This window comes from Orcinus orca, chromosome X (genome assembly GCF_937001465.1).
Source record: "Orcinus orca chromosome X, mOrcOrc1.1, whole genome shotgun sequence".
NCBI classification, from domain to species: Eukaryota; Metazoa; Chordata; class Mammalia; order Artiodactyla; family Delphinidae; genus Orcinus; species Orcinus orca.
In genome coordinates, this window is record NC_064580.1 from 55,724,832 (window position 1) to 55,750,891 (window position 26,060).

The 26,060-nt window shown below is 39.2% G+C and overlaps 1 protein-coding gene and 1 pseudogene across 1 annotated transcript in view; one reads left to right on the forward strand and one right to left on the reverse strand.

The window, feature by feature from the left end:
- Positions 1 to 26,060, forward strand: part of ZC3H12B (zinc finger CCCH-type containing 12B) — a 161,199-nt gene that overhangs the window by 60,926 nt on the left and 74,213 nt on the right. The gene's annotated exons all lie outside the window — the stretch shown is intronic.
- On the reverse strand, positions 10,474 to 10,814 carry LOC101276308 (peptidyl-prolyl cis-trans isomerase FKBP1A-like; annotated as a pseudogene).

Sequence of the window (26,060 nt, forward strand, 5' to 3'; positions counted from 1 at the left end):
TGTAGATTTTTTAATGATGGCCATTCTGACTGGTGTGAGGTGATACCTCATTGTAGTTTTTTTGTGTTTTTTTGGTTATTTTGGTTTTTTGCGGTACACAGGCCTCTCACTGTTGTGGCCTCTCCCATTGCAGAGCAGAGGCTCTGGACACACGGGCTCAGAGGCCATGGCTCATGGGCCCAGCCGCAACGCGGCATGAGGGATCTTCCCAGACTGGGGCACAAACCCATGTCTCCTGCATCGGCAGGTGGACTCTCAACCACTGCACCACCAGGGAAACCCCCTCATTGTAGTTTTGATTTTCATTTCTATTTTATTTTTCTTTTCTTTTAAAAAAATATTTATTTATTTTTATTTTTGAATTGTATTTATTTTTTTATACAGCAGGTTCTTATTTGTTATCCATTTTATACATATTAGAGTGTATATGTCAATCCCAATCTCCCAATTCATCACACAATCACACCTCCCCCTGACACTGTCCCCCCTTGGTGTCCATACTTTTGTTCTCTACATCTGTCTCTCAATTTCTGCCCTGCCAACCAGTTCATCTGTACCATTTATCTAGGTTCCACATATATGCATTAATATATGATATTTGGTTTTCTCTTTTTGATTACTTCACTCTGTATGACAGTCTCTAGATTCAGCCACATCTCTACAAATGACCCAATTTCGTTTCTTTTTATGGCTGAATAATATTCCATTGTATATATGTACCACATCTTCTTTCTCCATTCATCTGTCGATGGACACTTACTTAGGTTGCTTCCATGTCCTGGGTATTGGAAATAGTGCTGCAGTGAACATTGGGGCACATGACCCTTTTTGAATTATGGTGTTCTCAGGGTATATACCCAATAGTGGGATTGCTGGGTCATATGGTAGCTCTATTTTTAGTTTTTTATGGAACTTTCATACTGTTCTCCATAGTGGCTGTATCAATTTACATTCCCACCAACAGTGCAAGAGGGTTCCCCTTTCTCCACACCCTCTCCATCATTTATTGTTTCTAGATTTTTTGATGATGGCCATTCTGACTGGTGTGAGGTGATACCATATTGTAGTTTTGATTTGCATTTCTCTAATGATTAGTGATGTTGAGCATTCTTCCATGTGATTATTGGCAATCTGTATATCTTCTCTGGAGAAATGTCTGTTTAGGTCTTCTGCCCATTTTTGGATTGGGTTGGTTTTTTTTTTTTGATATCAAGCTGCTTGAGCTGCTTGTAAATTTTGGAGATTAATCCTTTGTCAGTTGCTTCATTTACAAATATTTTCTCCCATTCTGAGGGTTGTCTTTTCATCCTGTTTATGGTTTCTTTTGCTGTTCCAAAGATTTTAAGTTTCATTGGGTCCCATTTGTTTATTTTTGTTTTTATTTCCATTTCTCTAGGAGGTGGGTCAAGAAGGATATTGCTGTGATTTATGTCATAAAGTGGTCTGCCCATGTTTTCCTTTAAGGATTTTATAGTGCCTGGCCTTACTTTTAGGTCTTTAATCCATTTTGAGTTTATTTTTGTGTATGATGTTAGGGAGTGTTCTAATTTCGTTCTTTTACATGTAGCTGTCCAGTTTCCCCAGCACCACTTATTGAAGAGGTTATCTTTTCTCCATTGTATATTCTTGCCTACTTTATCAAAAATAAGGTGTCTGTATGTGTGTGGGTTTATCTCTGGGCTTTCTATCCTGTTCCTTTGATCTATATTTCTGTTTTTTTCCACCAACACTTTTTATGTGTTGTCATTTTAATGACAGCCATTCCAACAGGTGTGAGGTGATGTCTCATTGTGGTTTTGATTTGCATTCCTCTGATGATAAGTAATGTTGAGCATCTTCTCATGTACCTGTCGGCCTTTTGTATGTCTTCTTTGGAAAGAAATGTCTATTCAGGTCCTCTGCCCATTTTTTAATCAGATAATTTGGGTTTTTATTGTTGTTTTGTGTTTTGCTATTTATTTGTATTAGCCCCTTATAAGATATATGATTTACAAATATTTTCTCCTATTTAGTAGTTTACTTTTTAATTTTGTTGATGATTTCCTTTGCTGTGCCGAAAAGTTTTAGTTTGGTTTATTCCCACTTGTTTATTCTTGTTTTTATTGTTTTTGTTTTTGATGTCAAACCCCAAACCTGATTCCCAAGACTGATTTCAAGGAGTTTGTAGCCTATGTTTTCTTCTAGAATTTTTATGGCTTCAAGTCTTACATTCACGTCTTTAACCCATTTTCAGTTAATTTTCATGAATGGTGTAAGATAGTGGTCCAATTTCATTCTTTTGCATATGGCTGTCCACTTTCCCCAGCAACATTTATTGAAGAAACTGTTATTCCCCATTGTATATTCTTGGCTCCTTTGTCATAGATTAATTGACCATATGTGTGTGGGTTTGTTTCTGGGCTCTCTATTATGTTCCACTTGTCTATGTGTTTGTTTTAATGCTAATACCATAATATTTTGATTACTATAACTTTGTAAAATAATTTGAAATCAAGAAATGTGATGCCTCCAGCTTTGTTCTTCTTTCTCTAAATTACTTTGGCTATTTAGGGTCTTCTGTGCTTCCATAGAAATTTTAAGATTGCTTGTTCTACTTTTATGAAGTAGAATTTGGAATTTTGGTATGAATTGTGTTGAATCTGTGGATTGTTTTGGGTAATATGGACAATTTAGCAACATTAATTCTTCCAATCCACAGCATATTTATTGTTCCATTTATTAACATCTTGTTCAATTTCTTTTATCAATATCTTGAAGTTTTCAGTGTGCAGGTTTCTCAACTCCTTTGTTAAATTTATTCCTAGGTACTTTATTCTTTTTGGTGTAATTATAAATGGAGTTATCTAACTTTTCCTGATAGTTTTTTATAAATGTATAGAAACATAACAGATTTTTGAATATTGATTTTGTATCCTGAAACTTTACTGAATTCCTGTATCAATTCTAGTGGGATTTTTGTGGCATCTTTAGTGTTTTCTATATACAAATATCATCATGTTATCTCCAAGTACTGATAATTTTACTCCTTGATTTCCAATTTGTATACCTTTTATATCTTTTCTTGCCTAATTGCCCTCACTAGGACTTCAAATGTTATGTTGAATTAAAGTGGCAAAATTAGCATCTTTGTCGTGTTTCTAATCTTAGAGGAAAAGCTTTCAGCTTTTCACCATTGTGTATGATGTGAGCTGTGGGCTTTTCATATATGGCCTTTATTATGTTGAAGTACATCTCTCTATACCCATTTTGTTGAAAGTTTTTTTTTAGCATAAATGGATATTAAATTTTGTCAGAAGTTTTCTCTGCGTCTGTTGAGATGGTCATATGCTTTTTCTTCTTCAGTTTGTTAATGTGGTGTATCACACTGATTGATTTGCAGATGTTGAACCATCCTAGCATTCCTGAGATAAATCCCACTTGATTGTCGTGTATCATACCTTTAATGTATTGGTGAAATCAGTTTGCTAATATATTGTTGAGGATTTTTTAAAATCTATGGTCATCAGGGATATTGGCCTGTAATTTTATTTTCTGTGGTATCATTGTCTGGTTTTGTTTCAGGGTGATGCTGGCATCATAAAATGAGTTTGGCAGTGTTCCCTCCTCTATACTTTTTGGGAGATTTTGAGAAGGTTTTGTTTAATCCTTCTTTGATTGTTTGGTAGAGCTCATCAGTGAGGCAACCTGGTTGTAGACTTTCATTTTGGGGGAGGTTTTTCGTTACTGATTCCATCCCCTTACTAGTAATCAGTCTATTCAGATCTTCTGTTTCTTCATAATTCAGTCTTGGTGATTTGTAAGTCTCTAGGAGTTTATCCATTTTCCTCAGGTTGTCCAATTTTTTTCCTTATAATTTTTCATGGTAGTCCATTATGATCCTTTTTATTTCTGTGGAATCAATTGTAATGTCTCCTCTTTCATTTCTGATTTTATTTTTTGAGTACTTTTTCCCCCTTTTCTTGGTGATGTAGTTAAAGGTTTGAATATCTTTTATCTTTTCAAAGAACAAACCATGGTTTCATTGATTTTTTTCCTATTGTCTTTTTAGTTTTATTTCATTTATTTCTGCTCTGATCTTTGTTATTTCCTCCTTTCTACTAACTTTGGGTTCAATTTGTTCTCTTTTCAAGTTCTTTAAGGTACTAACTTAGGTTGTTTATTTGAGATTTTTTTTTTTTTTTTTTTTTTTTTTTTTTTGCTGTACGCGGGCCTCTCACTGCTGCGGCCTACTCCCGTTGCGGAGCACAGGCTCCGGACGCGCAGGCTCAGTGGCCATGGCTCACGGGCCCAGCCTCTCCGCGACATGTGGGATCTTCCCGGACCGGGGCACGAACCCGTGTCCCCTAGCATCGGCAGGCGGACTCTCAACCACTGCGCCACCAGGGAAGCCCTATTTGAGATTTTTAAAACTTCTTAAGACAGGCATTTATTATTATGGACCTGACTGTTGGAACTTTTTGATGCATCCCATAAGTTGTATTTACATTCTTATTTGTCTCACAGTATCTTGTGATTTCTCATTTGATTTCTTGTTGACCCATTGGTTGTTCAGTAACATGTTGATTAATATATTTGTGAATTTTCCAGTTTTATTATTGTAATTGATTTCTAGTTTCAAACCACTGTTGTTTGAAAAGACACTTTATATATTTCAGTATTCTTAAATACTTTAAGATCTGTTTTGTGGCCTAACACATGATCTATGCTGGAGAATGCTTCATGTGGAATTGAGAAGAATGTATATTCTGCTGCTGTTGAATGGAATGCTTTGTGTATGTCTGTTAAGTTCATCCCATCTAATGTGTCGTTTAAGGTTAATGTTTTCTTAATGGCTTTCTGTGTGAGTGATCTATTCATTGATGTAAGTTGGGCATTAAAGTCCCCTAATGTTATTGTATTGCTGTCTAGTACTCTCTTTCACTCTGTTAATATTTGCTTTATGTATTTAGGTGCTCTTATGTTTGGTGCATAAATATTTCCAGATGTTATATCCTCTTGTTGGATTGACCTCTTTATCTTTATGCAGTGCTCTTCTTTGTCTTTTTATATGCTTTGTTTTAAAGTATATTTTGTCTGATATAAATATAGCTGTCCCAGCATACTTCTAATTTCCATTTGCGCTGAATATCTTTTCCATCCCTTCAATTTCAGTCTGTAAGTATCTGTACCACTGAGGTGACTCTCTTTCAGGCAGCATATGGATGGGTCTCCATTTAGCTACTCTATGTCTTTGAATTGGAGAATGTAGTCCATTTACATTTAATGCAACTATTGATAGGTATATGCTTATTACCATTTTTTTTCTGGCTGTTTTGTAATTCCTGCATTCCTTTCTTTTCCCTTGCCCTCTTCCTTTTTGGTTTGATGACTTTCTTTAGTGATATGCTCAGATCCTTTATATCTTTCATGTATCTACTATAGGTTTTGTTTTGTGGTTACTATGAGATTTACATATAACAACTATTTGTAACAGACTATTTTAAATTGATCACAACTAAGTTTAAACACATTCTAAATTTCTACATTTTACCCCCCACATGCACAGTGGACACACAGCTCTGAGGGCAGCGTCACCTCTGCTTCCATGGCTGGCCAGTGGGTGGGTCTCAGCTGCCTTTAGTTCACAACAACCCCTCTTCTTTGCTCACAGCAGCCCCGTCCCTGCTGGCTCTGCTTCTGACAGATGGTACAGCTGTAATATTGCACTGCTGCAGCCTCAGCTGCTCACAGCTACTCACACTGATGCTCTAGCCCCTCCAGACCCAGTGGGGAGTGAGTCAAGTTTTATATTTTGATGTCACATTTTACAGCTTTTTATCTTGTGTATTCCTTAACTAATTATTTTAACTACAGTTATTTTACTATTTTTGTCTCTTAACTTTCATACGAGCTTTATAAGTGATTAATTTACTACCTTTTCTATATATTAACTTTTACCAGTGAGATTTATACTTTCATATATTTTCTTGTTACTAATTTGCACCTTTTCTTTTTAGCTTAAAGAAATCCCTTTTAAAATGTCTTGGAAGGCCATTTTAGTGATAATGAATTTCTTTAGCTTTTGCTTATATGAAAAACTCTATATTTTTTTCATTTCTGAATGATAACTTTGTTGGGGAGAGTATTCTTGATTTGAAGTTTTTATCTTTCAGCACTTTGAATATATCATGCCACTTCCTTCTGACCTGAAGTTTCTGCTGAAAAATCTGATGATATTCTTGTGGGGGTTCTGTTATGTAATAAGATTTGTCCCTCTCTTGGTGCTTTTAAAATTCTCTCCTTGTCTTTAACTTTTGACATTTTAATTATAGTATGTCTTGGTGTGTGTTTTGGGGGTTCATCTTATTTGGAACTTTCTGGGATTCCTGGATCTGTATGTCTGTTTCATTCCCCAGGTTAGGGAAGTTTACAGCCATTATTTCTTCAAATATGTTTTCTGCCCCTTTCTCTCTCTCTCCTCCTTCTGGGACTCCTATCAAGTGAATGTTGGTCCACTTGATGTTGTCCCATTAGTCCCTTAAGCTATCTTTACTCTTTTTCATTCTTTTTTTTTCTGATGATTGGATGACTTCCACTGCCCAGTCTTCTGAACCTTTTTTCTGTTTCATCTGTCTGCTATTGAACCACTGTAGTATATTTTTCAGTTCAGTTATTGTATTCTTCAGCTGTGTGACTTCTGTTTGGTACTTTCTTATATATTTTATCTCTTTGTTGAAGTTCTCACTGTGTTCATCCATTCTTCTCCTGAGTTTGGTGAGCACTTTATGACAATTAGTTTGAACTCTTTATCAGGTAAATTACTCATCTCCTTTCTTTAAGGTTTTCTGAGATTTTATCTTGTTCTTTCATTTGGAGTATATGCCTCTGCTTCTTCATTTTGCTTGACTCTCTGTGTTGATTTATGCATTTGATGAAACAACCACCTATCCCAGACTTGAAGGATTGGCCTTGTATTGGAGATGAAATATCACTCATCCTTGCCCTAGCTCTTGTTAGTCTCTCAAGCCTTTGTGATTTTCCAAGCAACATATTTTATTTTTAGTGACTTTCAGTAGTTGAGGCTATGCCAAGACCTGTCAATGTCCCAAAGGGGAGGATCTCAGTCCGTACCTAGATTCAGGCTGGCTGGAAACCAGATCCTCAAGCTGCAGCTTTTAAACAATTCATATACATAGAGTTCTTTGGGACTGCAAGCCTAAGTTTCACTAGCCACCAGAGCCAGGCAATCAAGAGATGTACCCTGAGTATAAGTCACAAAAATTGGGGTTCCAGGCATGTGTATATGCTCCTTTCTGAAAGATACCAATGAGCTACAGTGAGGCTAAAGGTGAGTGCAAAGATGGTGTCCCCTGGCCTACATTCCCTAAGAACACCCTCATAGTCGAGGTATGTACCAAACCTGATGCCTGCTCCTAAGGCTGTAGCTCCAGGACAAGCCTCTTTCACAGAAAGGCTTTGGGGGTTTCAATCTGCTGTCTGTGCAGTTGCTGGGGTGTGGTAGCCTGACAATAACTGTCTCTTTCATTGTTACAGTCCTGTGGGACCCAGGAAACCAAGTCCCCATGGCCACCAGAGCCAGGTGATCAAGTGTTATCCCTCGGGCAGAAGTCACAAAAACGAGGGCACCAGGCATAAAAACTGGGGCACCAGACATATATAAGTGCTCCCCTCTGAGACATGCTGGTCCTCTGGAGTAAGGCAGAGGGAGAGCATGAAGATAGTTCCTCCCTTCAAAGTCTCAGGAAAGGTTTACATTCAACCCTTACATGTGTGCTTAATTAGAAAAATGACCCTTGGGCTGCAGCTATGACAGTAAACTAATAGGCTTCTTTCACAATAAGACTGAGCTCCTGGAGCTTTTGCCTCTTGCTGTGCCCTGGGGTCGTAGCTGTTTAAGAATACTTTTGCAATTGGCTACAGTCCTGTGAGACCCACAGTTATACGCCACATAAACACCAGATCCAGGCGATGTAGAGGTGTCACCTGGCAGCAGCCACAAAAATCAGGACACCAAACTAGGGTATAAGCTCCTTTCTGGAAGATACCAGCAAGTGAGGCAGAGGGAAGCACAAAGATTATATCCACCAGCCTCCATTCTCTAAGAGCACCTCCACAGGCCCTTATAAGTGTACCAAACCAGAAGCCTGCCCCTGAGGCCATAGCTCCTGAACATGTAAATAGACCTCTTTCACAGAAAGGCTTAGAGTATAAGTTTTAGTCTGCTCTCTGTATAGTACTCTGGGGGTGGTAGCCTGCCTAGAACTGTCCTTCCAATTTTTACAGTCCCATGGAACCCAGGAACACATGTTCCCCTGGGCTTCATAGCCAGGCAATCAAGGGGTGTTCCCTGGGTGGCAGCTGCAAAAACCAGGTCACCAGATGTAAAAACAAGGGCACAAGATGCCTGTAGAAACTCTCCTCTGAGAGATACTGGTGCTCTGGAGCAGAGTAGAGGGAGAGTGTGGAGATGGTGCACACTGGCTGGAATAAGGCAGAATGGGAGTGCCAAGGTGGCACCTACCAATAAAAGAAAAAAGAAAAGAAAGGGGAAAAAGAAAGAAAAAGGAAAGAAAAAGAATTATATGGCACCTGCCAGCTTTAGCAAGGCAGAGGGAGAACATGGAAGATGGCGTCCACCAGCTGGAGCATACAGATGGCACTCATTGGAAAGGAAAATAAAAAGATGATGCCTGCTGGATTTAGTAAGGCAAAGAGAGAACAGAAAGATAACGTTCATCAGTCTCCATCCCTGGAGAGTACCCCAGGATGCTCCTGCTTCTCAGACCAATACTTTAAAATTAGCAAATGAGTCTCCTTAACATACATCTGGGCACTTTTCAAAATGCTGCTTCTGCGCTGGACCCTAAGGCAGGTGAATCTGTGCACAAGCCCTTTAAGAGCCATTTCTCAGTTTGCCACAGCAACATGTCTCATGGGCATGAGTTTTCAAAGTTAGATGTTTTGGGGGCTCATCTCTCAGGAGCTGGGTCTTAAAAGTTGTGGTTCCCAATGTGGGATATGAACCCTATGCTCCTCGGGTTGAAGCTCTGGGTTTTGAGTTCCCTCCTGATTGAACGTTGCCCCACCAGGGGTGGGGTTTACAGCAAGATTGTTTCTCAGCCTTTCCTATCTGTTTCACTGTGTGTGTGTGTGTGTGTGTGTGTGTGTGTGTGTGTGTGTGTGTGTGTTGTTTGTTTTCTCATTTTCCCAGCGTGAAGGGGTCACGTTGCTAGCCTTTAATTTTTTTCCTGGGGAAATTGTTCTATATATAGCTGTAATTCAGTGTGTCTCTGTGAGATGGTGAGTTCAGGATTTTCCTACATCTCCATCTTGAATTGCAACCTTCAACTGTAATCTTTTGACCTTTTTTTTTTGAGAAAAGCCAGCATAAAGCACTTTTATTGCAATAATAAAACTTGAAATTCATATGTAGTGTGTGGGGGGGGGGGGTAGGCAGCAATTTCTTTCACCAAATCACTACAAAGGACAGCAAAGGGGTGAGAAGGGGGAAGGAGAAGCCAGGAAACTGTGAGATCAGCAGGGGGAGCTAAGCAACAAAAAACAGGAGATGCTGAAGCTGTGATGACCAACATCATTTTCTTAAGAAAACACTCAAGGATTTGTCATGATGACTGGGCTTTCATGGGTGTTAAGTGTCTAAGAACAACACCGCCAATTTAACTTTCAATTAAAGTTCTTAAAATTTAGAAAGTGGAGCTTGGATAGCTATGAGATTACAAAAATCCTGAATATCCATTAGAAAAACCACAGGATGGAAAAAGCCAGGCCGTGAAGAAAGCTTCAGAGGTCCCTGCTGGCCTGGGGATAGACACCTGTAGAGTCCAACATCTCAGTGAAAATGATCTGCTTTCAAAAGGCAGAGGGTTTAAGGGGAGGGTGGAGGTGGGGCAGTGGAGACAAAGGTTCTCCCCCTTCCCACTTTAATTTTGGGTAGGGCTTTTAATTCAACCCAAGGACATCTCTCAACTTGGAGAATAATTCAGTCCTCAAAAGCGCCTCATATCTGCTATGGCTTTGCAGCGCAGTGGCAAGAATTTTTAATATATAATAGATAAAACTTTCATCCAAAAATAAAATAAAATAAAGATTCTTGCACCACCCCCATACCAATTCCTATTCTAAAGTTAACCCATGACTTGTGTTGTTAATATTTGACTAATACTTAACTGGAAATCCATATCCAAAGGACTGAAACTCAATCTTCACCTCAAAACAAAAACAAACTAAAATGAGTAACTTGAGGTTTATGGCGTATTGTTCAGGTCAACACACATACGAAGATAAAGGGGAAGAGCAAAGCTGGTGACAGAACACATTGTCAGGGAAGATGTTTATACAATGTACTGGAACATCAGGAAAAGCTCCATATGGACTCGCTGCACACATCTGGAGGCGCCAGATCCTTCCATGGCACATCCAAGGATGGGGAGCTCAGGGAGGAGGCTATTCTTGTCATTCCAGTTTTAGAAGCTCCTTGCCAAAGAGGAGAGTGGCATTTGGTGGGAGGATGCTTGGGTGCCCAGTGGCACCATAGGCATAGTCTGGGGAGATAGCTTGGCTCTCTGACCCACGCTCATCTGGTCAACCCCTTCTTCCCAGCCTCGGATCACCTCCTGCTTGCCCAGCACACACTTAATGGGCTTGTTTCTGTCCTGGGACGAATAGAATTTCTTTCCATCTTCAAGCATCCCCTTGTAGCGCACCACGCAGGCCTGGCCGCACTTCGGGAAGGTAAGCCCATCTCTGGGGGAGATGGTCTCCACCTGCACTCCCATAGCAGCGGCGGCTGCGGATGCTGGGCGAGCTGGCCTGTAATTTTTTGACCTTGACGACTGCATATTTTTCATCCACACTTACAATGTTTTCAAATTATGCCTGCCGCTCTTCCACTCTGAGTTGCAAGTTAAGCGAAACAGATACGAACACTTTGCATCACTCTTTCAGGTAGTCTTCAGGCAGGTTAGAAGAGTCTAACACAGTAATTTGCAAATGAGATTTTGTCTGCTCCCTCTGCAACCAGGGACCAGGGTCTCACACTGGGAGTAGGGGCTTCCATCTTCAAGACTACAGCTGATCTGGGGGTGGGTGAGGCAAGGTGAATAAAAACACTATAAAGCTTTTCTACAATTTTTAAGTTGGCTTTTTCTTGATTCCACATTTGCTTGGTTACTATAAACATTTGACTATTTTCCAGAGTTCTGACAAAGTTAGTTCTGACTGTTTCTACTTATTTTTCAATATTTCTATAGGGGGATAGGAGTTTGGAGCTGCCTACTTCACCAATTTTACTGATACGACTCCATACATAAATAGCATAATAATTTCCAAATTACTGGCAAAAAGTGGTGGTTGAATTCCCAGTCCAGTCACCACTCTTCCACCACCAAAACTTAATAAACCTATAGATATACCTCAACAGATTCACACCCCCAGGAAAACAATTGTGTCTGGTATATTTCTGTACTTCCAACTCCTAGTATAATGCCTGTAAAAAAGCAAGTGCTCAAGAAAAGCATTTTGAATAAATGAATGGTACTATAAAATCTATTAGTAATAACAGCAATTATATAGTAACATGTTAAATGCCAGGGATGCAGAATATTGTATTATCAAGAAAAATTTATACCCATACACTGCTTTATAGTTTCCAGAGAAATTTCATATTTATTACCCCATCAGACTGTCATAACCATTCTGTGAGGTAAGAATGATAGGAATTATTACTCCATTTTATAAGTCAGATAGAAGAAATGATGTTCTATGCCATCATCTGTAAGTGGCAGTGGTAGAAATATTGTCTAGGTCTGCTGCATATAAAATCTCTGCTCCTTTTATTTTTTCCAGTTTCTTTCTTTTGATAAACACTGTGGAAGAAAATAAATCTTTTTCTAAGTTGCCCATCCTGAATGAAGCAAGCACACTTCCCTTTTGGAGGTTTTGAAAAATACCAACCACCACCAACTACAAGAAACAGCAAATAAAAGAGTTCCTACTCTAAATCATTCCATTTACTTAGCCCTCTCAGAACAACTGAATGTGTGCATATGCGTGAATGGTGGGGCCTGAGTTCTTGGAGAAATAAATGAGCATATTTGTATTCCAGTGGACCACCAGCCTCAGTGTTTGAGGTCCTTATCATAAGAGTGTGTTGAGGCTGTGAGGAATTTGAAGATCAGCCAAAGCACTGGGAATGGGAGAGAAGAAACAGCTACACAGGCCTTAAAGGCTTTTTCTCTCCTTGTCTCTGATTGCCTCTCCTATCCCCACTAGCCCCTCTGTGATTTCATTGAAAAATTGGAACCTGGGGCAAGAAAGATTAGGTGTAGGAAGAGGTAGGAGTGACTCCAGGTAACAGTGAAATCCAAAGTGGTAAATGAGAAAGAAAGGGAATATTGTAAGTTATGGCACACAGAAGCATTAAGGGAGTTCTCGTGGTTTCTGTAAGTGAAAGAAACTGGGAAGGCTAGTAAAGTTTGGATGTCTGTCTTACAGGAAGCTCTACAAGAAGTATGGCCTGCAGAAACCCAAGAGAACTGTCTACATATCCAGCTTCTCAGCCTGAGCCTTTTTTCCCCTATAAAGAAAGCAGAATAATATAGAGAAATAGAGTCATATAGGCCTAAGTTGAAATTTAGTCTCACTACCATTTAACTACCTATGTGATCTCAACAATTTGATTCACTTTACTGAATCTTAGTTTAGATAGCCATCCTCTAAGAAATGGTGATAATGTGTCTCAAAGTATTATTGTATTACATGAAAAAATGAATTTGCTTTTTAAATGTTAGATATTGTCATTATCACATTTGGATTGCCTGAACTCCAGTGTTAGATAATCCTCATTTATCCTGCATCATTTTAGAGTGGTTTTCAAAAGGGAATTTATCAGACAACTTAAGCATTAGTGTTTAAAAGTTGACCCTTGATGGAAATATTTCTAAAATATATTATACAATTCTGTACCTGCTTAAACAGTAAACTAAACAGAATTAAGCATCTTCTCGATGGCTGGGGGGTCATTATTAATGAACATCTCACATTGCTATCATATAAGATACAATGATAACCCTCAAGAACTAGGAGACTGGTAGTCATGGGAGCGGGATGAGAGTGAGACACAAGGTTTTTGGCACTTACACTCAGAAAAATATGTTTATTTCTATGTCTCTTTTTTTTTTTTTTTTTTTTTTGCGGCACGCGGGCCTCTCACTGCTGTGGCTTCTCCCGTTGCGGAGCACAGGCTCCGGACGCGCAGGCTCAGCATCCATGGCTCACGGGCCCAGCCGCTCCGCGGCATGTGGGATCTTCCCGGACCGGGGCACGAACCTGTGTCCTCTGAATCGGCAGGCAGACTCTCAACCACTGTGCCATCAGGGAAGCCCTCTATGTCTCTTTTTATAGTTGATGTTTTTCCCCTCATTCTCAGCCTATCAGATGCTGCTTCTTGCTGCTATCAGTATAATGCCTCTGACTACTCCCCTTCTAATTGTTCCTGTTAGTCTAGACTGGACAACCAGATAACTAAACTTGTTAAAATTATGTCCAAGCAGTGGTTCTTTCATTGTGGTCTTTGGACCACTAGCATCGACATCACCAAGAAACATGTTAGAAATGCAAACTCTCCAGACCCACTCCAGACTTATTGAATCGCAGAACTCTGGGGTAGATCCCAGCGATCTGTGTTTTAACAGGCCCTCCAAGTAATTCTGATGCATGCTCAAGTTTGAGATTTACTGCCCTACTACACTTGTAATTAATGCACACTCCCAGGTCCCACTCGGAGAGGTATGATTTAGTAGGTCTGTGGTAGGGCCCAAGAGCCTTAATTTTTTAACCAATATCCTGGATTATTCTGATGAAGATAAAGACACACTTAGACAAACATTTCCCAAACCTAAGCCAGTGCTTCTTAACCTTACTTAGGGATTTTGTTAAAATGCATATTCTGATTTAATAGGTCTGGGGTTCAGCATTTTAATGGTCTCCCAGGTGAAACCTATACTGTTGGCCCGTGGACCATGTTTGAGTAGTAAGGTCCTAGAACCTCATCTAGTAGGTGCTTTATAAGAGTTTTTATTTTACTTTGTTTTTGAATGCTTTTTACCTCGAATTTTTCTATAAATAAAAATAGTATGTCTTCCTTGTTTTTGCAAAAAATATCATTTTCTTTAAAATAAAATATTTTTCAAGGGTGCATATTCATAAATTTTAAAAAATGATTTGTTTTAATCATACATTATGAGTTAGTTGGCTTTAAATACAGAATGGAGGAACTCTCCATTGAATAAAGTTCTATGAGCTTTAGTTTCTAGACTCAGTGTCATCTTTTCAGGCTTCTCAGAGGGCTTTTACTCTGTCCTTCTATGTTTTAAGTATACTTCCAGTAGAAAAGGGGTGGCAAAGCTTCCCTATCATGAAAGTCAAAATTCTGTGACAGATCACATCTTTCTCTTTGGAGCTAAAATAGATGCTGCCCTTTCTCTAGTCTAAACTCTAGTGTCAGCATTTGTCTCCTCCCTGAAAGGTATTGATTGACAAACCACGACTTTTCCCACAGGTGAAACCACTTGTTCCCTCTGAATGAGCATGCTGAATGTTTTATCCTTTCAAGAGGGAATGAGCCTCTGAGGAAGGCCTTCATGCTGATCCCTGGTTTTGGCAATCTCTGGACTTCTCCTTATGTAAAGAAAATGCCTTGATAGGGAGCCAGTCATGGAAACTCCTTATGTGTCACCTTGTGGATTACTTTATTTTTTTACATCTTTATTGGAGTATAATTGCTTTACAATGCTGTGTTAGTTTCTGCTGTATAACAAAGTGAATCAGCTATATGTATACGTATATCCCCATATCCTGTCCCTCTTGAGCCTCCCTCCCACGCTCCACATCCCACCCCTCTAAGTGGTCATAAAACACCTAGGTGATCTCCCTGTGCTATGTAGCTTCTTCCCACTAGCTATCTATTTTACATTTGGTAGTGTATATATGTTAATGCTACTCTTTCACTTCATCCTAGCTTCCCCTTCCCCACCACCCACCATGTCCTAGGGAGCTTGTGTAGGTTGCTGGCATCCCCGCAAGGAGGAAAAGCAAGGTAAAGGATGTTAATCTAGAAAGCTTTTTATTTCTCCCATTTGGAGTTGGATAAATGACGCCAAATCATGAGCTCTAAAGTGAAACTAGTGCCCCAAAAATATTTCAGTATGGCAATTGGGCCTTCCAAAATAGAGTCTGTTGATTTTCAGGATTGATGGAGCTGAAGCTATTTTTATGAAATGGACTTCAAAAATTATTTTAGTTTATTTTCTGGACAATCCAACCTTAAGGTTGTTGTACGTAAGCTATAATGTCATGCACTTGTTACTACACTCTCCCTCTTTACCCCTTCCCTCTCTTATTTACATGCTGCTATGATAGTGTAGTGGATCTGGAATCAGACAGACCTGAGATTCAAATTTAGGAATCTGCTCTTTTCTAAGTATATGGACTTGGGCAGATTACTTAAACCTTCTGAGCCTTAGTTTACTCAACTGTGAAAATAGGATAATAACACATATATCTCAGGGTTGTTGTGAGCATTAGAGATAATATAAGTGAAGCATCTAGCAATGATGTCTGGTACACAGTAAGTGCTTAGTCATTAGAATCTGTCATTATTGATGGTAACTTTATTACCTGCCGTCTTTATTTCACAAAATTTTTATGAGGATGAGCTCAGATGTGTGTAAACCCTTTGCAAATTATAAATTACTATACTCAGGATAGTACTATATCTTATTATTACTTAGCCATTATTTTCTATTTAATCCATAACATATACTGTCCACTCCAGGTGGATTTGCTCACTATATGATCGAATACTTTTTCTTATGCTATCTTTATGCTATTCCCCATCTGCTTCATCTTTTTCACCCATCCCAGTGAGTCTCAAATGTGTTCGGACAGCAGAGCACCCAAAGTCATAATTCATTCTGTAGAATATCACAAAATAACTTTATTAAACATAAAATAGCTAACCATGTGATTGTGCTAAATTCATTATCATCCTATTCTGTGTTTTAATTTAGAAAAGCTGTAGCAAGTGTCAAAGAATTAAAGAAATCTGTGGAAGGGAAATTTCAAATTAAGAGAATTTTATCATAATTGTTTTGAATATTGAGAAGTGATTACTAGTTCTTTAGCTAAATAGTGGAGCACCCTGGCCCATTGTTCAGAATCCCAGTGCTCTAATAGAGGATTTTGAGATACACTGAAATATCCATTAACGTGAAACTCAAATCCCACTTTCTTCAGGAAAACTTCCCTGATCATTGCAATCCTCTCACTGATCTTTCCTTTTTTAAAAATCAATTTATTTATTTTATTTATTTATTTTTGGCTGCATTGGGTCTTCATTGCTGCATACAGGCTTTCTCTAGTTGCGACGAGTGGGGTCTACTCTTCATTGCGGTGCACGGGCTTCTCATTGCAGTGGCTTCTCTTGTTGTGGTTGTGGAGCATGGGCTCTAGGCATGTGGGCTCAGTAGTTGTGGTTCTCAGGCTCTAGAGCACAGGCTCAGTAGTTGTGGCACACAGGCTTAATTGCTTTGCGGCATGTGGTATCTTCCCGGACAAGGGCTTGAACCTGTGTCCCCTGCACTGGCAGGCAGATTCTTAACCACTGTGCCACCAGGGAAGCCCTGATTTGTCTTTTATGAATGTTTCCCTATGTATAATTTAATACAATGAAATAGACTGAATTGTTCTCTGAGAGTTTCATGGTTACTAATTTCTTCACTGTGATTATAAAAGAAAAGGAAGAAAAAGAACATCTACTGAATATCTACAGTGTTCTAGTCAATGTGCTAGTTCCTTCATATATATTATCTCATTTTCTTCTCATAAGAATACTTTGATGTAAGTTTTATTATTCCCATTTGCAGATGAGGAGCCTAAAGCTACAGGTCACACAAGTAGCAAGATGCAGATTCAAACTTTGAAGCAGGGTCTATATGATTCAAAATAATTCAAATATTCAGTTAGGGAAAGAAAAGAATTCATGTGTATTTGACAAGCTAAATTATTTTTTATCCAGCCATTTGTAGCTGTTTTTTTAAAAGCATTTCATAAACTGTATATTAGCATTTGCTTGTATGGCAAGGTGTGATAAGAGTAAGAAATATACTTAACAGATTAGGTTCAAGTTGCTTTCTTCCTTCATAGTATATTTACACAGCTGTTTTTGTCTGACTTTTCAAAGAAAATATGCTGAGTCCTAAGACTTTTTTGCTGACTACAGTATATTTTAATATTTTGGTTGTCCAGGGAGACAAAGGACTTGGACACCAGTGAGGTAGCTCCGGTAGGGATCATCAAGAAGCTCAGAGCATGCTTTCTGACTTGATACTGATTTCCTACTGCCACAACTGCCTCAACGACTCTACTTTTGTATAACAAAGGAGACATAGAAAAATATGGAATATCAATTGGAGGACGAATGGGAGGAAAGAAGAGGCAAGCATCAGGTGGTAAGTGGCAGGGTCTTGGTGAGAACATGGTTAAAATATCTTGCCCAAGTGTGAAGTTTCCTAGTTCAGTTTATGCCTCTGAATTAATATTATTAGTAGAAATGTGAGACTTAGTCTCAAGGTTGAGGGCTTGTGCTCCAACTTGAGCACCTCATTTGAAGCCTGGTATAATGGAAAGAACAGGATATTTGAGTCAGATAACAATGTAACTCATTTCACCTCTGTATTGGAGATTTGAATTACAGTTTTCTCATCTGTGAAATGAAACTAATAGTATACTTCCCAGACCCCCTTCCTGGGTTTTTGTGAAGATCACATAACATAGATAGATACAAATGTTTAATAAATTCTGAAGTGTGCACAATTTGTTCATTGTTTGACATGCATTATGTTCACCTACAAAGGGCACAAGGCTGAGCATCTAGACACTTGGATTCTAATCTTCTACTTCTGCTCCTAACTAGATAATCCTTGAGGGTTAAGCCTGCTTTAAAGTTTTCTACAATTCTTTTGACACTTTTTGTTATTAAAAGGAGTACAGCTCCTAACACTCACCAAAAAAAAAAAAAAAATCAATCATAAGTCCAACTTATTAGCTTCAAGAGTTATCTTCTACTGCTTGAAATATATATATATATATTTTTAATTTTTATTTTGGCTGCACCACGTGGCTTGTGGGATCTCAGATTGAACCCAGGCCATGGCAGTGAAAGTGCCGAATCCTAACCACTAGACCACCAGGGAAAAATATAATTTTTCATTATAAGACAAGTTCACTGGATATAATTTGTTGTTAAGGTATAAAAGAATAGATAGTGCAGGAGTTCGCCTAGACACTTTATTATAGTCTCAAGAAATGTAAGAAAATAACTACTTTAATAAATGTGAACCAAGATTGAATATTAAGGAAATAAACTTCCAGCATAATAGCATGAGGAGCTCTGCTGACCTTCTCAGTAAAACTGGTGAAAACTTTTTGAAAACAACCTTTTAAAGCCTCTGGAAATTGTCCTAAGAGTAAGCATCAAATCAAGAAACATCTATTCAAGAAAATCTATAAAAATATATTAAGAAAGGTGAGAGATTCTGTGGTATTTGATCCAAGACTGCTCTCTTCCTTTCCCCGTCCAGCTCAATGAAGCAGAGATTACTCCAGACTGCTGCAACCAAGAACACAGGACTACCTCTCCCCAGTTTCCAGCCAGAGGGCTTTCATTCTGGGAGAAGCAGGACCTCAGTGTTTCCCATCCTGCCCTCAGCTACCCATTGCTGTGGCTAAGTCCTAAGCAAGTACAATAAAAAGAGGTAGACTCCCTTCTTCTGTCCCACCCCACTTGTGGAACAGAAGCTTTACCTCGGACATAGTGCAGTAATTATATTGGGGCTCTGATAGCCATTCCACAGCTCATGAGGCAGTGTTTCCACAGGAGGAGAAGCAAGCCAAAAGGACCTCAGTCTCCTGCCCCACCACTACTAGGCTACTACAGTGAGAATGTCATTCAGAAAGAAGTTTGCCATTTTTCCCCACCTCCAGCTCCACAGCCCTGGCACAGAGATTTTGCCATAAAACAGATAGCTTGCAATCTTTTCCTAAAGGAGCTAACGTCATTTGCAACAAAGTGAGGAGAAGTTTAATCCTGAGGGTAATCTCAACAACAGTGGAGGTTGGTGAAGGACAATTGGAAAGAAATGTAGATCTAATGAAAATACAGGCTAGACTGTAGGCCAACAAGCTCACAAGAGGAAAACAGGGAGTAAGACAGCTAAAAAGAGGCCTGCCAGTGTGAGAACAAGTGTCAAATATTGACCTCAGACCCTATTCATCAAAGGAGCTATAATTTGATTGAATTTATTTGTAAAGTAACTTATGCCCCAGGGCACTATTAAAAACATTAAGGCAATCAGCCAGCAATTAGTGGAGTCTAACCACTGGGTATGTGGTCAGGGAAAGAGAAGAGAACCCTGCCAGTACCACTGGCATCCCAGGGTGACTATGGATGTACCAAAAGTTGTGCCTACCTGAGGAATAATATCAGAGGCTTGACATTGGGAGTGGGGGTAGAGACTTCACTAAAATAATCCAGTCACTCAATAAACAAATACACAAGGAAATAACAATAAAAGCCCCTGGAGAGGGGACCATTATCCAGATTTGCTACAACATATTATCTAAAATGTCCAGTTGACAACAAAAATTATGAAGCATACAAAGAAACAGAAAAGTATGACCCATATACCAAAAAAAAAAAAAACATCAAGAAACAGAAGCTGCCAGTGAGAGCAATCAAATGTTGGAGTCAAAAGAAAAATATTTCAAAGTAGCTTTTGTTATGAGTTGAATTGTATTCCCCAAAATTCATATGTTGAAGTCCTAATCCTCAGTACCTCATAATGTGACTATTTGGAAATAGGGCCATTAAAGATGAAATTAGTTAAGATGAGATCATACTAAAGTAGGGTGGGTCCCAAATCCAATATGACTCATGTCCTTATAAAAATGGGAAAATTGGACAGAGACAAGGCATTATAGGAGAATTCCATGTGAAGACTGGAGTTATGCTGCCATAAACCAAGGAACTACCAGAAGCTAGGAGAGAGGTCTGGAACAGAAACATCCATAGCACCTTCAGAGAAAGCATGGTCCTGCTGACACATTAATCTCAGACTTCTAGACTCTATAATCGTAGACTATAAATTTCCTTTTTTCAAGTGACTCTGTTTATTGTACTTTGTTACAGCAGCCACAGGAAACTATGACATCTTTATAAATATGTTCACAGAAATAAAGGAAATCATGATTAAAGAAATAAAGGAAGATATAATGCCTCAAATAGAGAATATCAATAAAGATAGAAATTATTTTTTAAAAAGGATAAATAGAAACTATGGAGTTAAAAAAAATAAATGTTATGAAAACAATCACTAAAGGAGCACAACAGATTTGAACTAGCAGAAGAAAAAATTAGCAGACTTGAAAATTGATCAGTAGAGATTATGCAAGCCAAAAACAAAGAACAAAAATAATGAAGAAAAATGGACAGACCTTGAAAGAAATGTGGAATACCACTAAGCACACCATATAAACACAATGGGAGTACTGAAAGAGTGGTGGAAGAATGGAAAGGAGAAGAAAAAATATTCAAAGAAATACTGGCTGAAAATTTTCCAAATTTATTGAAAGATGATAACCTATAAATCCAAGAAGCTTAATAAGTTCCTAGAAGGATAAACACAAAAAGACCTATAAATTAACACATCATATGAAAATTTCTGAATGTCAAAGCAGAAAATGTTGAAAGCATCAACAGAAAAATGACACATCAGAACATAAGAAACCCAATATGATTTATGGCTAACTTCTCAGCAGGAGAGGCTGGGAGGCAGTATTATCACATATTTAAATTGATCAAATAAAAAGCAATCAACCAAGAATATTATATCTAACAAAGCTATCATTCCGAAATGAAGGAGAAATAACAAACTTTCTTAGATAAACAAAAACTGGGAGAATTTGTTGTTAGCAAGCCAACTTTACAAGAAATACTAAAGGCAGTTCTTCAGGATGAAAGCAAGTGATCCCAGGAGGTAACTGGAATCTACATGAACAAACAGCACCAGTAAAGGTAACTGTGTTATTATAAAAGACACGATAGGGGGACGAGTCAAGGTGGTGGAATAGGAGGACAAAGAATTTGTCTCTCCTCACAAGTACATCAAAGATACATCTACAAATGGGACAATTCTCACAGAGAACCTGACGAACATTAGAGGAAGATTTTGCACACTTAAAAAGACAAGAAAAATCCCATCACAACAGGGTAAGATGAAAGCAACAAAAAAAAAGAAAAGAGTAATCAAAAAAAGGACCAGCAACACTGGTGGGAAGATGAAGAGAAGTTACTGCACTCAGAAAAACCCCCTCATGGTGGGGAAATCAGCTAGGACATAAAGGGAACTTTGGGGGATTGAAGGGGAACACAGTGGACAGTCTGTGGAAGGCAGGACAAAGTAAGAACTGAACACATGGTCTGTGCCACAGCCCTGCACACCCCAGTCTGAGTCTTGTGTCTCCTGTTGTAGAAGGGGGCTGGGTGCTGGAAAGTGGGCTCAGAGTGAAGACCCAGGGAGGCAACAGCTGTTGGCTGTGAAAAGACAGCCTGAAGGGACAGGAGTAAGGAGCTCCACAACTAGGAAGGTTTGCAGAAGAAGCCCAGGAAAACATAGAAGTAAAGTGTCATTGCTCAGTGGCACACAAGGGGCAGGGCCACCATTGCAACCCCCTTCAGCCTCCATGGGCACTGGGAGGGGCACCCATCTGAGTAGGTTTGCCCCCCGCTCAAGCCAAGGCCTCCTCTGCCCCTGTAGGCTCTGAGGTCTTCAGCACCATCCATGCCAAAGCCTTCTTGGGAATCATCCCTGGGCATCCCTGACTGAGACAGGAATCTGCCAAAGCTGGTGTGGGCTGAGTGCTAAAGCATGGGGTTAAGATATTGGATCCAAGAAGAGGAGAGCTTTTGGCTGTGCAGAGACAACCTGAGGGAACAGGAGTGAGGGGCTCCATAGCAAGGAATGCCCCTAGAGGAAGCGTGGTGTGCTTAGGAAATGAGGTGAGATTGTTGAGTGGTGTGCAAGGGGCAGGACCACCACCACCACCACATGCCAGCTCCTGCTTCTGTGGGCACTGGGAGGGACTCCCACCATAGTGAGCACACCCCAGTCTGTTGCAACTGCCTACTGGTCTCCACTGCCACAGGAACTGTGTGCACACCCCTGTAGTAGCTGCCATACCCTACCCCAGCCTGAGTGCATAAGTGTTCCCCAATCAGTCGCTTCTTTTTGCTCCCTCTAGCCTGGTGGGGAAAAGACACCTGAGGGTGGTGCACATGCAGAGGTGGGGCTAAAACCAAAGCTGAGCCCCAAAGGTGGTGTGAATAAGGAAGATGAATGGAAATCTCTCTGTGCAGTGGTACAAGCAGTGGATTAACTCCCCACAATTGGCTTGGTAAACCCTGCAACTGTGCAATATCTGAATAGAGAATGAGTGTTCCCACAACTGAGACTGGTCTAGCTATAGCAGCAATGGACTTTGGGGGCAAGTACACGCAGGAGTTGGGCCAGGTCAGAGTCTGAGCTGCCCCCACAGTGCCCACAGCATGTCCAGAGACATACTTAGAGGTATAGGAGGGCCTCCTGGAGATGTGAGGGTTGGCTGTGGCTCACTGTGACAGGAAGAACACTGAAAGCACAGGAACCAGGAAAATATTCTTATTAATATTATTTTTGTTTGTTTTGTTTTGTTCAGTGGTTGTTGTTGTCACTTTTATTTTTTTATTTAAAAAATTTACTACATATTTTTACTTTGTTGTTGTTTTGGGTTTTTCTTGTTTTTGTTCTTTGGGGTTTTTTAAAAATCATTTTTGTGGGTTTGTTTTATGTTTGCTTTTTTTAGTTTGCTTTTTCTTTTTTTTTTTGTGGTACACAGGCCTCTCACTGCTGTGGCCTCTCACGTTGCGGAGCACAGGCTCTGCATGTGCAGGCTCAGTGACCATGGCTCATGGGTCCAGCTGCTCCGCGGCATGTGCGATCCTCCCAGACTGGGGCATGAACCCATGTCCCCTGCATCAGCAGGCGGACCCTCAACCACTGCACCACCAGGGAAGCCCCTGCTTTCTATTTTTGTTTACATTTTTATTTTTTGTTTTTCTTAGTTCAGTTTTTACTGACTGTTTTCATTTTTGAGTTCTCTTGTTTTTTTGTTTGTTCTCTTGTTTTTGTTTTCTTTCCTTTTTGTCAGTTTCTGTTTGTTCATTTTGTTTTTATTATTTGTCCTGCTTTTGGTTTGTCTGTTATCTTTTTTCTTTTTTTGTGTTGTTGTTTGTTTTTCATATTTGCCTTGTGTTTTCTTTGTATGTTTTCTTTCTTTTCCTTTTCTTTTTCCTCTGGCTGCACTGCACAGCTAGCAGGCTGTCAGTTCCCTGGCCAAGGGTTGGGCCTGGATATCCAGGGTGAGAGCACCAAGTCTAGGAGGGTGGACCACCAGAGAATTCCCAGACCCAGGGAATATTAACCACCATGTGCTCCCCCAACAGGTATAAATCTCAACACCAATATCTGGCTCCACCCAACTGCTTGCATGCTCCAGTGCTGAAAACGTCATGCCAAACAACCAGCAAGACAGGAAAATAGCCCCACCCACCAGCAGACAGGCTGCCAAAAGTCATACTAATCTCACAGATACCCCAAAAGACACTCCCTGATGCATCCCTGCCCATCAGAGGGAAAAGATCCAATTCCACCCATCAGAGTGCAGGCACCAGTCCCTGCCACAAGGAAGCTTACACAAGCCCCTGGACCAACCTCACCTACCAGGGGGCAGAAAACAGAAGCAAAAGGAACTACAACACTGCGGCCTGCAGAAAGGAGACCATAAATGCAGTAAGTTAGACAAAATGAGATGACAGAGAAATATGTTTCAGATGAAAGAGCAAGGTAAAAATCCATAAGACCAAATAAATGAAGATGAAATAGGCAATATACCTGAAAAAGAATTCAAAGTAATGATAGCAAAGATGATCCAAGATCTCAGAAATAGAATGGTGGCACAGATCGAGAAGGTACAAGAAATGGTTAACAAGGACTTAGAAGAATTAAAGAACAATCAGTGATGAACAACACAATAAGTGAAATGAAAAATACACTACAAGGAATCAATAGCAGAGTAACTGAGGCAGAAGAATGAATAAGTGAGCTGGAAGATAGAATGGTGGAAATAACTGCTGTGGAGCAGAATAAAGAAAAAAGAATCAAAAGAAAAGAAGATATTCTCAGAGATCTCTGGGACAACATTAAGTGAAACAACATTTGAATTGTAGGGGTTGTAGAGAAGAAGAGAAAGAGAAATGGTCTGAGAAAATATTTGAAGAGATTATAGTCAAAAACTTCCCTAACATGGGCAAGGAAATAGTCATACAAGTCGAGGAAGCACTGATAGTCCCATACAAAATAAACTAAAGAAGAAACATGCTGAGACACATATAAATAAAACTAGCAAAAATTAAATACAAAGAAAAAATATTAAAAGCAACAAGGGAAAAGCAACCAATAATATACAAGGGAATCCCTGTGAGGTTATCAGCTGATTCTTCAGCAGAAACTCTTCAGGCCAGAAGGGAATAGCAGGATATTTTTAAAGTGATGAAAGGAAGAAACCTACAACCAAGATTACTCTACCCAGCAAAGATCTCAATCAGATTCAACAGAAAAATCAAAAGCTTTACAAACAAGCAAAAGCTAAGAGAAATCAGCACCACCAAACCAGCTTTAAAACAAATCCTAAAGGAACTTCTCTAGGTGGGAAACACAAGAGAAGAAACAGACCTACAAAACCAAACCCCAAATAATTAAGAATATAGTAATAATAACATACGTATCATAATAACCTTAAATGTAAAAGGATTATATGCTCCAACTAAAAGACACAGACTGGCTGAATGGATATAAAAACAAGACCTGTATATACGCTGTCTACAAGAGACCCACTTCAGACCTAGGGACACATACAGATTGAAAGCAAGGGGATGGAAAAAGATATTCCATGCAAATGGAAATCAAAAGAGAGCTGGAGTAGCAATACTCATATCAGATAAAATAGACTTTAAAATGAAGACTATTACAAGAGACAAGAAAGGACACTGCATAATGAGTAAGGGATCAATCCAAGAAGATGATATAACAATTGTAAATATTTATGCACCCAACATAGGAGCACCTCAATACATAAGGCAAATGCTAACAGCCATAAAAGGGGAAGTCAACAGTAACACAGTAAGAGTGGGGGACTTTAACACCACACTTATACCAATGGACAGATCATCCAGACAGAAAATTAATAAAGAAACAAGAGCCTTAAATGACAAAGTTGACCAGATAGACATAATTGATATTTATAGGACATTCCATCCAAAAGCAACAGAATACACATTCTTCTCAAGTGCTCATGGAACATTCTCCAGGATAGATCACATCTTGGGCCACAAATCAAGTCTAAGTAAATTTAGGAAAACTGAAATAGTATCAAGCACCTTCTCCAACCACAATGCTGTGAGATTAGAAATCAATTACAGGGAAAAAACTGTAAAAAACACAAACAGATAGAGGCTAAACAATATGTTACTAAATAACCAAGAGATCACTACAAAAATCAAACAAAAAAAAAAAACTTAGAATCAAATGACAACAAAAACAAAATGACCCCAAACCTATGGGATGCAGCAAAGCAGTTCTAAGAGGGAAGTTTATAGCAATACAATACTACCTAGAGAAACAAGAAAAATCTCAAATAAACAACCTAAACTACATCTAAAGAAAATAGAGAAAGAATGAAAACAAAAAAACAAGATAGCAGAAGGAAAGAAATCATAAAGATCAGAGTAGAAATAAATGAAATAGAAATGAAGAAAACAATAGCAAACATCAATGAAACTAAAAGCTGGTTCACTGAGGAGATAAAAAAATTGATAAACCTTTAACCAG